The sequence below is a fragment of the Hyaena hyaena genome, unplaced genomic scaffold (assembly GCF_003009895.1).
Source record: "Hyaena hyaena isolate Hyena2069 unplaced genomic scaffold, ASM300989v1 scaffold_597, whole genome shotgun sequence".
Lineage (NCBI taxonomy): Eukaryota > Metazoa > Chordata > Mammalia > Carnivora > Hyaenidae > Hyaena > Hyaena hyaena.
The window spans coordinates 602187-619951 of record NW_024081231.1 but is presented as its reverse complement, the minus strand read 5'-3'; the positions used below and the strand labels follow the sequence as shown (position 1 = coordinate 619951).

At 37.1% G+C, this 17765-nt stretch overlaps 1 protein-coding gene and 1 pseudogene across 6 annotated transcripts in view; one reads left to right on the top strand and one right to left on the bottom strand.

Annotated features, from left to right (window-relative positions):
• CEP128 (centrosomal protein 128) overlaps positions 1 to 17765 on the top strand; it is a 408652-nt gene that overhangs the window by 97946 nt on the left and 292941 nt on the right. The gene's annotated exons all lie outside the window — the stretch shown is intronic.
• Positions 3103 to 3226, bottom strand: LOC120248626 (annotated as a pseudogene).

Below are 17765 nucleotides of genomic sequence, written 5' to 3'. Positions count from 1 at the left end.
AAGGGAGAGAGAGAATCCCAAGTAGGCTACACATTGTCAGCACAGATCCTGAGGTAGGGCTCAAACTCACAAACCATGATATCATGACCTGAGCCAAAATCAAGAGTCAGATACTCAACTGGCTGAGACACCCAGGCGTCTCCCCTGCTCCCATCTAGTATTTCTATTGCATGTATATTGGTATCCCACAGTTTTGGGAGGCTTAGTTCATTTTTATTTTTTCTTTTTCTCCTTAAGGTGGCATAGTCTCCATTGTTTCATTTATTTCTCTTTTATTTTTTGGATCTTTTTTTTTTTTTTTTTTTCTTGCCAGTTCTAATCTATTGAGCCTTTCAAATTTCATTTCATTTGCTGTATTTTGCAGCTTCAGATTTTCCACTTTAAAAATAATTTCTGTGTTTTTATTACTATTCTCTGGGACATTGTCATTATACACTCTTTTTATTTAAAAAAAAAAAACGGTTTCCTTTAGCTCTTTGAACACATTTATCAAAGCTTTTTATTTTTTTATTTTATTTTTTTTTATCAAAGCTTTTTAAAAATCTTTGTTAAGTTCAACATCTGGTCCCCCTCAAAGACAGTTTCAATTGTTTTCTTTTTTCTTTGTAGAGGTCACACTTTGTATTTTTGGTTTATTTTTTATAAAGTTTATTTTTTGAGAGAGAGAGTACACGAGTGGTGAAGGGGCAGAGAGAGAGGGAGAGAGAACCACAAGCAGGCTCTGTGCTATCAGCATGGAACCACCAACTCAAGTCACAAACCTGGTCTGAAATCAAGAGTCACATGCTTAACCAATGGAGTCACCCAGGCGCCCTGTGGTCACACTTTTTAGATTTCCTTTCAGGGCTACTAATTTTTATTGAAGTTAGATATTTTATGTAATGTGTTAGATCTGGATACTAACTCCCCTCCTTTTGGGGTTCACTGTTATTTATTTATTTTTTTTAAATTTAGTGATTGTTAGAATAGTCAGTGAAACTTACTTTCCCTGCAGTGTACAGTCTCTCCTGTTACTCCTCAGAGGGTACAGCCTTCAGTATGTGCAGAGTCTCCATGACAACCAGAGATGATTGTGGTTTTAGCTGGACTCTCTTTGACTCTCTAGTTCCCTGATTCTCCCCGTTAACCTTTTGAATTTTGGACAGTCTGACTGTCGATATCCCACCTGGCTTTATCCTCTCCATTAATTGCTAGCTGATTGCATTTTTTTTGTTTTGTTTTGTTTTGTTTTGGTCAATGCCATGGGATATAAATTGTACGACAGTCTGATTTTATTAAAGTTGGGCCACTTTGCAGGAGTATAGAGTTGTCAGTCTTGGGGGTATTCTCTGATTCCAAGAGCACTCTTCTTAGTTGTCTTTTTCCTTGATTCCATTAAATTTCTAGCTGATCTGTTGTTTCACTTGTTGCTACTAGTATTATGGAAATGACCAGCTTCTTAACCACTCACCCCCAAGGTCTTCATTATTTCTGACATCATCCTTAGACATTACTTTCCTTATGTTCTGTTACAAATAAAGTCAGGCCCCTTAGAACTTTGAGCTCTCTGTTTATATAACTTCCCCCTTCTCAGCTGAGTTGAGGGACTGTAGCATGCTTCCCACTGGGGAGGTACCTCAGCTCTTCGCGTGTGCTACTGAATGGGGACGGTAACCCCTGATCTTCTCAGCTTGTCCTTCTGTTGTGGAACTTTCACTGTATGAGAGAGCTGGGGCAGGAACAGTCTACGTCTGCCTTCTGTCCTATGAATGGAGGCTGGTTGGGGAAAGGGACCCTCAGTCCTTTGGCTGTGTCTGGAACAGAGCTTCCACACACTCATCTGGGGGGTGATGGCCCCTCAAAGGGTCCTTGAATCTAAGATGAAGGATGTTGCAGAATGTACTAAACCACTTTATATGTTAATAATGTAAAGGATGCATATAGTAATCTCTAGGGCAACCACTAAAAGAAGAATAATGGAAATATAGCTACTACAGAATAAAAAAGTGAAACAATTCAAAGAATTATTTCCAGGGTGCCTGGCTGGCTCAGTTAGTAGAGCACATGACTCTTGATCTCAGGGTTGTAAGTTCAAGCACCACAGTGGCATAGAGCTTACTTTCAAAATAAAAATTCCTCCCCAAAGACAGCATAAAATCTTTACAATATTGGGTAAACAGAGTTCTTCCAAAATTTCTGCCTTACACTTGGCTGCATTAGGGAAATGAAAAGAGCAAGCCACACTGTGAGCAGATGTTCACAGAACATATATGTAACAAAAGACTCCTATATCATTCCTATATATTTGGTTTCTTACAACAGTACTTGGATGTTTTACATTTGTAAAGTAATCAGTATAAGAAAATCTTATCCTCAACAGATAAAGCATTTATGAAAGCTATTTTCATAAAGATATTTATCAATATCTGTTAATTAGGGAACCTTTTAATAAAAAGGAAGAGAGGGAAACTTCCTGATACTGAAGAATATCTACTAAAAACCCATAGCAAGTGCCATATTTAATAGTGGAATACTGATTTTATTTTATTTCTATTTTTTTAAGTCTACTCATTTTGAGAGAGAGAGACACACACAGATCACATGAGCAGGGGTGAGGCAGATAGAGAGGGAGAGAGAATCTGCACTGTCAGTGCAGAGCCTCATGTGGGGCTTAAACCCACAAACTGTGAGAGCATGACCTGAGCTGAAGTCAAGAGCTGGATGCTCAATTGTCTGAGCCTCCCAGATGCCCCTGAAATACTGTTTTTATTGTTATTGTTATTATTATTTTTAGTATTTATTTATTTTTGAGAGAGAGAACCAGAGAGCAAGCAGGAGGGGGAGGGGCAGAAGGGGAAGACACAGAATTCGAAGCAGGCTCCAGGTTCCGAACTGTCAGCACAGAGCTTGACTTGGGGCTTAAACTCACCGAGCTATGAGATCACGACCTGACCTGAAAGTCGGGCACTTAATCAACTGAGCCATGTGGGTGCCCCCTGAAATACTGATTTTAAATGAAGCGAGCACTTTTCTCTATTCAATAATGTAATAGGGCTAATAGTCTAGGCAATAGAGGAAAAAGAAGTGTATCTGTTAGGAAAGGAATGAATAATGTTGTCTTTATTTCAACTGATATTTTAAAAAATCCACACACTCTACAGGCAAATTATTGGAAAAAGTTTTCAATTAGCAATAATTGTGCCTCGGATAAACCTCATTGGCCACAATACTGCCACTGCACAAAGTTCTACAGGTAAATTATTAACATTAACAAGTGAGGTATGTATTTCAGCTAAGAAAATTAAAACCACATATCAAAATAAAATGAACTTTGATCAGACCTTTAAGGCTAATCCAAAAACCAGTGAGTCAGTCATGTTCAGTCGCATTGTTTCCACAAACGATATTGTCCTAAGTATTCATTAAAAACAAATAGAATTTTTTGCAGTCTTGGTTAAATTTATGCCATTTATTTGTTTTTTTTAAAGAGAATATACATAGTCAACATTAAGAACAAGAAAGGAACTCTACCTATACATACAAGAAGAAAAAATATGAAGAATATCAAGTCATTACATTAATATGAATCAGTGATTGGTCTAGATTAGCTTTGTCCAGTAGCACCTACAGCAGTGAGGGAGGTGCTTTAAATCTGTGCTGTTTAATATTTTAGCCATATGTACCCATACAGGACTTGAAATGAGGTTGGTGTGGCTGAGTTTTTAATTTTAATTTTACTTAATTTAAATACAGGTGGAACTTAAAAGGTGGGAATGTGATTGGATGGTGTGAAATTGAGTTAGGAGCCATGTCTTACATTCCTGTTGGTATAGAAAGCACACTGATTTTACTTTGATTGTCTGAATATGAGGGGGTTGTGTGGAGGGAAGGTGGTATTCTTGGACTTGATTGAGAACTGATTAAAGAAACATCCCTCATAGCCAGCCCTTCCTAAGTGTACTGGAGTCAAGAAAGAGATTATTAATTTTTATTTTTTTTATTGTGGCAAAATACACAACATAAAATTACCATTTTTAAATGTACAACTCAGTGGTATTAAATAAATTCACAGTATTATACAGCCCTCACAACCATCCATTCTCATCCCCACTGTAACTCTGTATCCGTTAAATAATAACTCCCACTCCCCATTTCCCTTAGTTTCTGGCAACCACTATTATACCACTCTGAGTACTTCATAGAATTGGAATCATATCGTATTTCTGTTGATGTGCTTGGCTTATTTCACTTTACATAATGTCCTCAGGGTACATCTATGTTGTAGCATATTGTAGAATTTCCATTCTTTTAGAGGCTAAATAATATTCTATTCAGGAATATATATTCCACATATGGAATATACTGATGCATAAATAAGCAAAATGTGGTATATATTTTGCTTATCTATGGTGTGTGTGTGTATGTGTGTGTACAATATCTATATGGAATATAGATACCATAGAAAAGCAAAACATATACCACATTTTGCTTATTCATTCATCACTTGATGCATACTTGGGTTGTTTCCACATTTTAGCAATTGTGAATAATGCCGTTATGAACATGAGTGTATAAATATCTCTTCAAGACCCTGCTTCCAGTTACTTTGCATACATTCCCAGAAGTTGAATTATTAGATCATATAGTAATTCCGTGTTTAATCTTTTAATGAGCCACCATCGTCTTTTCCACAGTGGCTATATCGTTTTAAATTCCTACCAACAGTGCACAAGGGTTCTAGTTTCTCCACATCCTCATCAACACGTGTTATTTTCTCTCTTTTGTTTGTTTGCTTTTTTAGTAGTAGCCATTCTAATGGATATGAGGTGGTATCTCGAGATCATTATTTTTGTCTGAAACAGTATTAACAAAAGAAAATAGACACCCCCCCCCATTCCATTTAGCCTTCCTTAGCTTTGATTTCTCTTAAGACATCAAAATTGAGAAACGAAGAAAAGTTGGTTTCTCTTAACTGCACAGTGATACTGCATCATGTGAGATAAGGTGTCTGTTTTGTTTTAGGTAAACGTCAATGCTCTATCATAATGTGGAGCATTAATATTAAGTGTTAGGTTACATTTAATTTCTCATCTTGACTATATGTCATGTAATTAGAGGTAAAATATTTCTTTAGTTGAACTATGCAATCTATGTTGGTCCTCTCATCTGCCTCATCAGTATTGGTAGGAACACAGGTGCCTGTGTTTTATTGATGTCTGCTTTGTCCTAATGCATTTCATAGCAAATCTGTAATCGGAGGTGGTTCTACCTCAATCAAAAGTAGTCACAAGTACCAAGCTGCTTAAAGTAGAACAGTTTTATCCCATCTGTGTTCAAATTTCCTTCTCCCCAAGTGCTTGCTTTAGTTAAACATCAGAGTTGCAGAGTTAAAATTATCAGTCTAATAGAGTATGAGAAAAACTAGGAAAACACAAATGTACTTTGCGATACGTGTGCCAGGGTCAGAACTTCCTCAGTGTGTTGCTTGGGCCTAGATGCTAATGATATGTCCCCTCATGTTTTAAGTTGAACACTCTGAAGAAATGTGTATTTAAAATATTCTATGCAGTGAACATCATGGCTAATGAAACAGAAGTTAATATTTCTTTTCTTCACAAAGAGATGAATGTATTTAATTAATTGAACATTATTTTCTGTACTTTGCTTAAGCTTAGTATCATGTTTCATTAAAAAGTACAAGGAAACTGTAGTTGTATGAAGCAGATATGTTCTCATAGGATTTGTCGAGAAGTAATTATTTTTAATCACTGAGATAGACCAAGGAACCCGTTATTTGGGATTAATGTCCTTTTCTGTATCTCTGCTTCATTTGGTAAAAATGATAATCATATATGTGGTCAAAATTAGAAGGATGGAAAAGACAGAAGGTTATATTGGTAAAGGAAGAATTTATTTGTGACATGGTTACATGGCCCCTGATGTTTTATGTGACTGATCCCTAACTCATAATAGGGTTTGGATCAGTTATTTTATCTTATTTTTTATAAATTTTTAATTAAAAATTTTTATTTTTTGAGAGAGAGAGAATCCCAAGTAGGTTCCATGCTCAGTGTGAAACCTGATGTGTGGCTTGATCTCATGGCCCTGGGATCATGATCTGAGCTGAAAGCAAGAGTTGGATGCTTAACCACCTGAGCTACCCAGGTGCTCCTAGATCAGTTAGTAAAGACTATTAATATGTATTTTACTTGAATTTTTAAAAATTGACTCAGATTTTAAGTATATATTCTACTTTCAGCCAAACGTGACTTAAAAAAAAGGGTGTAAATAGTATGATCCCAATAAGTGATGGTCTAATTTAGTTGCCTGTAGCTATATTTTGGGGCTACCAAAACACTTGTTTTGATTGATTTGAGTTCTTTTATTCAGAGACTTCCCTTAGCTCTCCTGATTGTGGAAAATTGATTAGTTGTCCTCTCAATATCAGTTCATAAAATACCCAAATTATACCAAAATGAATGAGTTTATCAAGACATGCAAGAAGATGTCAGGCTCATTTCCCAATAGAGGTGAGTGGGGCATGGCTTAATTGAGAATCTGAGAATTTCAGGTGAAATCCTATTAAACTGTCCTTTTGTTTATACCATAAAGGCAAAAACTTTATAACATCAGGTAGGGGTTAGTGTGGTAAGTTGAAATGCTTTAGGTATTTTATGCAATAGTTGTTGATAATAATATTGGCAGATGTGGCCTGGCCTAGGCTTCTAAGAAAGGGTAACACGAAGGGAGATATTCACTGCAGAACAAAATAAATTCTGTGTATGAGACCTTGCTGGCCAGCAGCAAAAAGCGAAATTAGCAAGTATATTGTCTCCACTTCATTTCCACATTTTAATTCTCTCTACTGAGTCTGATTTGCCCCCCCAAACCTAGCGCAAGGGAGTACTGAACATTCAGTTTTGTAGCCTCTGTGGAATAGGAGAATATGTTAGAAGGAGTTGGGGGTAGGGGCTGACTGCTATTGGTCATAAACCACAGTACTAGTAATCCGGTTTTCTTTTAGCTAAGAAACATGACCTTGCCTTGTCTTTGAGCCTAGCCTTGTGTCCATATTTGGCACTCTGTGAATGCTGGCTGAATTCATGTTAATCCTAATGTCATATTTACAAATACCTTCCTGTGCATTAGTAATGTGTTTTTTCAATCTGTAGTTTCTTTGGAGGTTTTTGTTTTTTGTTTTTCAAGGCTCCTGTCCACTTTAGGTTTGTTAAAACTAAGTCATCTATATATGCAATTAACTGGTCACATGGAAACTAAAATGTTCCAACATGCTGGAAAAGAATTTAGCTTCAATAAATAAAAAAAAAAAAAAACACCAAAATTTTAATATATTTTTTTCTGTATTTGAATCAGTTCTCTTTCTCACCTGAGAAAATTGTATCTCCTTCTGGCTATAATATCCCTATTCAGTCAATGTTTTTGTCTGTGTCTTCTGTAAGGAAGTCATATTTTGGGCTGGAATTAGTCTTATCTTTGTTCACAGAGTCAATATTAAGGTAATTAATTGAATTCTGTTTTTAACGGTGTTGACCTGAGGCTTGTTTGTTACTTATTAGCTTTAATGTCCCTGTTTTTGTCCTTATAAAGAACTGAGAGGGGCACCTGGGTGGCTCAGTCGGTTGGGCATCTGACTTCGGCTCAGGTCATGATCTCATGGTTCGTGGGTTCAAGCCCCGCGTCAGGCTCTGTGCTGACAGCTAGCTCAGAGCCTGGAGCCTGTTTCAGATTCTGTGTCTCCCTCTCTTTCTGACCCTCCCCTGCTCATGCTGTCTCTCTCTCTCTCAGAAGTAAGTAAAACATTAAAAAAAATTTTTTTTTAAAAACCCCTGAGATTTGTATGCCTATACTATAAATATCATTTTCGTTTCGGTGTATCATTTTGATACAGAGAGTTGCTACTTTTCACTGTGCTGGGTGTTTCGAGACCTTACTGTGAAACAGATCATTCTGTTGTGGTTTTGTGTGTTTTTATACGAGAAATATTGTAATTAATAATGGTATTTTCAACCAAGGAAACTTGGTAACCAGAGCACTTACCCTTAAAATGACTTACCCTTGGTCATCAATACCAAGATATAAAAACTCTTAATTTTTGTAGTAATTAAAATTTAAAAGTATTTTTTAGTTTTCGTAAAGTGGGTAGAATACAAACACATGATTTTACAGTAAACGTGTTTAATGTACCAAAAAGTGTGGTGTGTGTGGGTGGGTATCTCAAGCTGTGGCACCATATATTTCATGAGTCTAAAACTGAAAGGCTAGCAATTGTAAGAACTAAAAGAAAAATTTATAGGTAATTTGTAGGTAATAAAAAGAGTACAAAAGACTTTATTTGCAAATGTTTGGGAGAGGTGTCAAGTTGCTCAGATTCTCTTGCTGATCTTTTTCCCTCTTCCCCTTCTCCTCTCAACACCGTTTCCCACACCCCCTGCCAACACCAGTTTTAGGATCACTTTCGTCATGAAAGAAACTACCTACGGGAAAGAGGACTGGAGTGCTAGCCACAGTCTCGCCCTGCTGGTGTGACTTCTGAGATTGACTGGCAAAGACACTCCTTTTCTCTCTAGCTCTGGTTATCTCGTTCTTCCCCCTGCCTCCTCCTTTTGCTCTCTTTCTCTTTATCACTTTCAATAGCAACTGCAAATTATCTTCTATTTGATCCCTTAGCCACCACCTAATGGTGTTAGCTCAGGGCTCTTTTCTTTTTGACGTGTCATTCTTAGAAAACATTATATAAAGATAAGAACAGAGGTATACGGTGAGGAAATGAAAAGGAAGTATAGCTTAGGTAGCATAAATTGGGAAGAGAGGCAGAATTTGAAACACTGAAGAAAGAATTGCTCACATATATCCCATTTATTAAAAGTAACTGTTGTGTCTCTGTTTCTCCAACCACGCTGTGTGGTTCTCTGTAGCAGTAGAATGGAGAACCACGCCTTCTCATTCATCTTTGTGTCTCAGCAGCTTGGCTGTTGCTGAGCGCAGTAAATGTTTATTGGATTGAATGAAAACATACCTGTATTTTCTTTGGAAGACTGACAAGTGATTTTTTTTTCTTTTTCTTTTTTGTCCTAGTCTCTTGAATGCCATAGCTGGTTCTTATCTCTTATAAGCCAGCTCTGTTGAATTTGATTGCTGAAATTGAATTCAGATGAGGGGAAAAAAAGGTTCTAAAAGTCCATTCCTGCTTTACAAGGATGATCTTCAATTATTTTTAATGTTGCTATAATATTTTAATATCCTAGTGTTAGCATAATGTCCTTTGGTGATTAATCTTTCTCAAGCGCACATCTGATCATGTTATTCCATTGCTGAACAACTTTTTTTTTTTTAATATTTTTTTAATTTATTTCTAGGAGAGAGAGAGACAGTGTGAGCAGGGGAGGGTCAGAGAGAGAGGGAGATACAGACTCTGAAATAGGCTCCAGGCTCTGAGCTGGCAGTCAGCACAGAGCCCGAGGCGGGGCTCGAACCCACGAACCGCGAGATCATGACCTAAGCGAAAGTCAGACGCTTAACCGACTAAGCCACCCAGGCGCCCCCCCATTGCTGAACAACTTTTGAAAGCTTAAGCTGGAATCACCATTCCCCCAACTTGGTTCTTGATCTTACTTTTTAAATATCCTTTTAGCCCTCTTGAAATTTACTCCCCCCCCCCGCAATGTTTATTTATTTATTTTGAGAGGGGGAGAGAGAGAGAGAGGGCGAGAGTGAGTGAGAGCAAACATGAGCTGTAGGAAGGTCAGAGAGAGAGAGAAAGAAAGAGAGAGAGAATCCTAAGCAGGCCCTGCACTGCCAGAACAGAGCCCCCTGTCATGCTCTAACACACAAACCATGAGATCATGACCTGAGCTTAAATCAAGAGTTGGGTGCTTAACCATCTGAGCCACCCAGGCGCCCTGAAATTTACTCCTCATAAACATTAGAAACCCAGTCTGTGGTTCTTGCGCATGCTACCATTGGTGTTCAATGCCTGTCCTTTGATCAATGCCCCAGTCTTTTTCTTCTTAGCACTTGAGTTTGCCCATTGTCTTCTTATTTTATACATCTTTCTTGATGAGTTCTTGCTGATCAGTGTAGTTTCTCTTGAATTTTTTTAACTTAAATCCTATTTCTACTAGCCAGCATTGATGTCACTTCCCTCCTGCTGGGTCATATTTGTCCCAGTCAGTATTTCTCATACAGTACTTTCCTTAGTGCTTTGCCAGGGTCATGAACATAGAAGGGGATAACTAGTCTATGCCTAATTTTGTTTTAACCAAGTCAAATCTATTCTGTGATTTTTTTTTTCTCCCTCTCAGCTTTAGAAATTTCCAGAAATATCCATGCCTCAGAGATTGTATAATTCCTATTCAGGATTTACTCCTAGTTCAGGAGCATGGAATTTTATTTAATTATTTAAGAGGTTCTTTGGCTAGTATCCAAGTCAGTAATATAGTGAAGTGGAATCGATATTAGTTTGAATATTAGGGAACTGTGGCTAGTCCTTTTTCTGCTGTAAACTACCTCCCTTATCTGGGATTGATTACTTTATCTCCTTGTCACTTAATTTCCTCATCTTTAAAATATAGGCATTGGATTATCTCTCTAATCTTTTTTTTAATTTTTATTTTAGAGAGTGTATGAGTGGGAGGAGGCAGAGAGAGAATCTTGAGCAGGTTCCATGTTGAGCATGGAGCCCAACACGAGGTTTAACCTTCTGACCCTGGGATCATGATCTAAGCCAAAATCAAGAGTCAAATGCTTAACTGACTGAGCCACCCAGGCACTGCCACACTACTTTTTTAAATAGAATATCTCTTTCACATTTTCTGTTTTTGTTTTAATGCCTTATTCATGTGAGTAGGCTGTCTGTAGTTTTCTTAAAATTTGAATACAATCACTGCAGCAATTAAAAAGGAGCCATTGTCAGCCAAAGCCAGTTTCAAGGGGCCAGTTCTTTTCTCCCATCTTCTAGATGCATTGGCGTAATGCATTTTTTTTTTAAATTCTTTTTTTAAATGTTTATTTTTGAGAGGCAAAGAGAGAGAGTAGACAAGCCAGGAGAGACAGAGAGAAGGACACAGAGAATCACAAGCAGGCTCTGCTCTCCCCGCACAGAGCCTGTTGTGGGGCTCGAACTCCTGTACTGTGAGGTCATGACCTGAGCCGACATCAAGAGTCTGATGCTTAACTGACTGAGCCCTTGTAATGCATTCTTTAATACATTCTTTTCCTTTCTATTCTTTGGCCATTTTACTACAAGGAAAAAGGAGTTAACATAGTAGTTAACATAGTTTCCTTAGGCCTGCTTCCAAAATAGGCCCTTGTTTGGTGTCTGGGAACTTTTAATGATAAATTAGAAACTTTCCTTGAAGGATGAGTTAGCTCATGGTGCCTAGACTTTTCTACAAAGAGTATGGTTTATGCTGAACACTTGCTTTCCTTCTGGGACTCTGGAGTTTTGGTATATACTGGGCAGACGGTACCTAAGTAACTAGCTTGTAATTAAAACTTTGGGGAACCGAGTCTCGGAGCTTCCCTGGTAGATAGTACTTCACACATGTCAGAATTCACTGCCGGAAGAACCGAGCACACCCTTCACAGTTCCTGAGACAGGACTCTCGGAAGCTTGTGCCTGGTTTCCACGGGATTATGCCCCACATTCTTTCCCCTTTGCTAATTTTGCCATGTATCTTTTCACTGTCCTAAATCTTAGTGTAAGTACAACTACATGCTGAAGCCAATGACTCCTTCTAGTTATCACCAAACCTGAGACCCTCGACGCAACTACTCATTAACATTTTTCCCCACCTGAAGAAAGAGAGAGAGAAAAAAAGAGACATTAATTGTATGAAGTTTTAGATTAAGTTGGAGATTTTATAAACCTTTGGCAACATACTGTGGAAGGGATCAGGACATATCACCCCAAAATATGCCACTTTGGCATATTGATTATTTTGAGCTGAAGGCACTTGGGAAACAGTAGATGCAGGAAGTGTACTTTGAGCTCTTTTTCTACCTCAAAGAGGTCAGAATATTTCCCATGTGGAAGGTACCCTCCCTCTACCAAGGAAAGAAGAACATTTTTTATCATTGGAAACTGGGAGTTGATTCCAAAATGGATCAGTACAGACCACCCTAAAATAACCCTGATCTTCTATTAGTTTCCACCATGTATTTCCTAGTCACTTGTCTACGGTCTATTACCCCTAGAAGCTCATTAGATCCTTTTGCCTTTTTCTTGTCATAAATCAGAATTTATGAATTCAAATGAATTAAAAAAAGCTTAGAAGTTCTTGGTCCTAACTACTGCTTTGGGTCTTTGTTTTCCAACAAAGCCTCTTATGTATATGTACAAATAAATATTAAATACAACTTGTGTGCTTGTCTTCTGCTTATCTGTCTTATGTTGGCTTCATTCTCAGGCCCAGCTACAGAACCTAAAAGGTTCCCTTTAGGAACCAAAAAGTCTTCTCTACCATATAACTAGAGGGAATTCTTTGGAAAAAGAACATTTCTGTGTTTTTGGATTATTTTTGTCTTTGACAGTACTTATGTAGTGGGAAATAAATAATAGGCTTGATTAAGTGCTATGAAATTTAACCTCCCTGCTCTAGAGGCTGAGATAATTTCACACAATTTAATTATACAAAGTTCTTTAGGATAGAAGAGGCTTCCAGGAATGTATGATAGTATTAACAGAATTGTAAATTATTCTAATGGAATAAATAAGAAAATTGCTTTTCATTTAGCATTTCATGTAGTACATAGGAAGATACTAATATTTAGTATATGTGCCTACCCTGAAAGCATTTATTCGTGGACTAATAATGTGTTTGTTTACTTGCGTGCTCTATGTATATGTGTGTGTGCTAAGGATTGTTATGAAGGTTCTGTAATATAACCTCTTGATTGGTGGGAGACAAATGTTTATCACAATTAGATAATTCTGATTGGTTATTTGAGGAAGAGGGATTAAAAAAAAAAGTCAAAACAATGGCTGAGTAGAATCTGCCGAGGAGTGAATATAAGAAGGAATTCTATGGCAGGTTTTACCTGAAGGATAATACAGATGGACTGATGGGAGCAAATCAGTAGCAACAGTTTCCAGACTCAGGGCGGCTAGAGGCAGTGTTCATCCATTTCAAATTCGAACCTATGTTCCATCAGTAGTGAGAACACAATTCCTCAGGATTAGAACCACACCCTTTTCTGTTTATTTGTATTAACATACCCAATCAATGCCATGATGTTTTCAAATACTCTTCTCAGTGATTTATTGTGTGTAATATGTTAATATGAAAGTCTATAATTTTAAAATGTGAGAACAAAGGAATTTATGTGCTGAAGATCTGGGCTTACATATATTAATCATGTGCCTATTCTTGTTCTGTAATTACAGATGAATGAATAGTGTTGAACTGATTTTCCTCCTGGGTTCAAAAGCTTGCTGGAGAAATTTGAAAAATTTGTATACTTAAGTCCATTATAAATTTGAGGCTACTAACTGTGACCTTATTTCTGTTTGTTAGCTTTTAAACATTTCTCTCTTTCATTTTCTCTTCTTTTCCTATAGTAGTTATTTCAGATTTTCTCACTATTTAAATATACAATTCCGCTTCCATTTCTATACTCTCTCAGCAGAGAAAGCTTTTACTGGCATTTTATTAGCAGGACCACCTTTTTGTTAGGAGTTGGGCATCAGATAAATTTCAGTTTTTTGGCATGCTAAAATTAAGATGTCAGTGGGATTCCCAAATGTAGCACGTCATTATGTAATTGGGATATTTCAAGGCCTGGAATTTATCAGTCTAGCTCCTGAATTAGAAGTCACTTATATTTCTGTCTACCTACATGCCTACTTATTGAAGATATTTTATAGGATGGTACTTAATACTAGAACACTATACCATTATCTGTATTTAAAGACTAAATGGTAGAAGAGATCCGGGAAAGGAGATTATTAAAGAGCAGGAAGAAAAAGAACTAGTGAAGAGGGGTATTATGAAAGTCAGGGAAGAAGAGAGACTTAAAAATCAGAAGGGACAATTGACAATGTCACATCCTACTAGGAAACTAGGATAGATTTTTAAAGAGGCCGTTGTGTTTTGCTGTAGGCGACCTTTGGGTGTCTTAATGAGAACTATTTTAACTGTGCGGTAGGAATGGAACCCAGATCCAATGAATGGAGAAATGAATTAGGAATAAAATTGTGGAGTATCAGGTGTGGACTGCCCTTTCTAGGAGTCTGGCTTAATAGAAGAGTGTAGGGTGCTGGTTAGATCATGTTGGGTTGATAAAGGTTTTTGTTTCATTTAAACAATATATTGTGATTTTATTTTCTTCTTCAAGTATAATTAATACACTGTGCTGTATTAGTTTCAGGCATACAACACAATGACTTAACAATTTCACACATTTTTCAGGGCTCATCAGGATATAACTCCCATCCCCTCTTCTCTGACCACAGCTATTTCATTCTCTGTATTTTAGAGTCTATCTTTTGTCTGCCTCTTTTTTATTTGTGCATTTGTTCCTTAAATTTCACATATGAGTGAAATCATATGGTATGTGTCTTTCTCTGACTTGTTTCTCTTAGCTTTTTATCCTCTAGGTCCATCCGTGTAGTTGCAAATGGCAAGATTTCATTCTTTTTTTATGTCTGAGTAGTATTCCAGTGTGTGTGTGTGTGTGTGTGTGTGTATCACATCTTTATCCATTAATCTATGAGTGGATACTTGGGTTGCTTCCATATTTTAGCTGTTGTAAATAATGCTGCAGTAAACATAGGAGTGCATGCATCTATTTGGATTAGTGTTTTCATTTTCTTTAGGTAAATGCCCATTAGTATAATTATTGATCGTACGGTAATTCTAATTTTAATTTTTTGAGGAACCTCTATACTGTTTCCCACAGTGGCTGCTCCAATTTGCATTCCTTCCAACAATGCCTGAAGGTTCCTTTTTTTTTTTCTCCCACATCCTCACCAACACTTTTAATTTCTTGTGTTTTTGATTTTAGCCATTCTGATAGCTATAAAGTGATACCTCAAGTGATATCTCAGTATGGTTTTAACTTGCATTTCCCTGATGATTAATGATGTTGAGCATTTTTTAATGTGTATGTTGGCCATCTGCATGTCTTCCTTGGAAAAATATCTGTTCAGGTTCTCTGTTTTTTAATTGGATTATTGGTTTTTTGGTATTGAGTTGTGTAAGTTCTTCATATAGTCTGGATATGAACTCCTTATAGGATATATCATTTGTAAATATCTTCTACCATTTCGTGGGTTGCCTTTTTGTTTTCTTGATGCTTCCTTCACTGTACAAAACCTTTTTATTTTGGTGTAGTCCTAATAGTTTAATTTTGCTTTTGTTTTCTTTGCCAAAGGAGACATACTTAGAAAAATTGTTTCAATGGCTAGTGTCAAAGAAATTACTGCCTATAGTTTCTTTTAGGAATTTTATGGTTTCAGGTCTCATGTTTAGGTCTGTAATCTATTTTGAGTTTGTTTTTATGTATGGTTTAAGAAAGTGGTCTAGTTTCATTCTTTTGCATGTAGCTGTGCAGTATTTTCAGCATTGTTTGTTAAAGAGATTGGCTTTTCCTATTGTATATTCTTGCCTTCTTTTTCATAGGTTAATTGACCATGAAAGCATGGGTTTATTTCTGGATTCTTGATTCTGTTCCCGTGATCTTTGTGTCTGTTTCTGTGCCAGTACCATACTGTTATGATAACTGTAGCTTTGTGGTATATTGAAATCTGGGGTTGTGATACCTCCAGGTTTTTTTCTTCTTTTTCAAGATTGCTTTGGCTATTTGTAGTCTTTGGCGGTTCCATACAAATTTTAGGATTATTTGTTCCAGCTCTGTGAAAATTATTTTTGGTATTTTGATTGGGATTGCATTAAAAGAGTAGATTGCTTTGGGTAGTATGGACCAATCCATGAACATGGAATATCTTTCCATTCATTTTTATCCTCTTCAATTTGTTTCATAAAGAAAACATTACTCAGATTTTTAAGATGGATATGGTAGAGAATAATGATCCAATAGGAAACGAGAGGTTCAATACATGGAAGAAAGGGTATAATTGTAGTTGAAGCCCTTGATGGATGTGGAAGGAAATTACAAAGTTAGGCTAATTTATCCAAGAAGGATCCCTTTTCCTCAGAGGCTGGAGAGCAGGACAAATCAGCCATTGGTAAGTTTCAGAATGGTACGTTAAGGAAATTTGGGCAATGTCCTGCTGAATAGCCTCAATTTTATTTCTTATAGAAGAGCTATGTTACGTACTAAGAGTGAGTGAAAAGATGGTAGGTCTGAGACAAGACATTTTAGAAAGGCCATGTGTTGTGGATTGGTAAGAGGCATGCAGTAGAATTTTTGGGCACCGAGGAGTTGCCTGTCCATGTGCCATCACATCAACTAATACTCCTTTGTGATTTTCCTTAGAGGACTCAGTAACTGGATATAGGAAACAGGAAATTTGTTAATTTCCCCAGAGCCGGTGATTTTGCCGTTCAAGTTCTGTTTTATGAAGGAGTTTGAAACATGAACAACAGAGTGGCTAAAGTGAAAATTAAGGAAGTTAGGTCAAAGTACTTGGATTTAAAGCCAGGGAAAGAAATGTCAAGGCGTGGTCATCTTCCTGACAATGAAGAGCAGATGTATCGCAAGAAAAGGAGTGAGGGAACTGGGCAGATTGGTAGATGAAGCCAAAGGCCTCAGGGGTGGGAACGAGTGGGAGGAGGGGCTTGCGGGGAGGAGAGGGAGTACTGGGACATACCTCTTGCTTCAAAGGTGGCAGCTCTGAAAAAAGATAACTCACTATGATAGGACTGTGGGAGTAGGTGACAAAGAGGCATGGAATTAGGGTCATCTGAGAATCTGTCCTCTTAGCAAAGAGTTGGAAACGTGGGCTCTGGAGTCAGACAATCTGGGTCTGAATCCCGTTTCCTCACATATTAGGTATGTGATCTAGGGCCAGTTCCAAGTGTTGTTTACGCATCACTAAAATCGAGATAATAATAGTGGGATTGAATGAGATCATTCTTATGATCTTATTTGCTTAGTCCTTTGTATAACTCAAGTGCTCAATAAACTTTGGTAGTAGTAATAATAATAATAATAATTATTATTATTACTGGTTCCTTATTTAGATCTCAGCTCACATGTCACCTCCTAAGAGAGACCCTCTTCAGCCACGCTGTAGAATATAGGTCTTTTCAAGTAACCGCTCATCATTTTAGTATCTAGCATTATCTATTGTAATCTAGTAGTTAGTGTGAATAGCTCCTCAGTTTAGATTAAGCAAGTCTTATTAACCATTCAGTAAACTTTGTGCCTCACACATAGGAAGGATACCCACTCTCTGAAGAAAATACTAGTACCTCTCTCTCCTGAAGGAGAAATCATGTGGTACTGCTTGTTAATAAAGTCAATTTCTAGTTTCATGGTAAAACTTTTCGATAAGGGCAAAAGGGTAAACGGCCAGCACAGTGGTTTTCTGATTACATTTTAGAATTTTCCACACAAACATGTGCACAGTTCTCAATTTACTGTTTTGTTTGGGTAGATAAAGGAATGACTCCTCTCTTCCAGACTGCACTGAATTTAGCAAACTGAGCAAATGCAAACCTGTTGCTTGGAAAATGAAGCTTGTTTTTAAGACATTATTTTTTTTTCTTGCCAGAATGTCCAACCATGACTTTAATCCTGAGAGAAATTGCATTTAACTTTATTTGAGCCACAGTTCAGGGATAATGGAATCTGGAACTGAA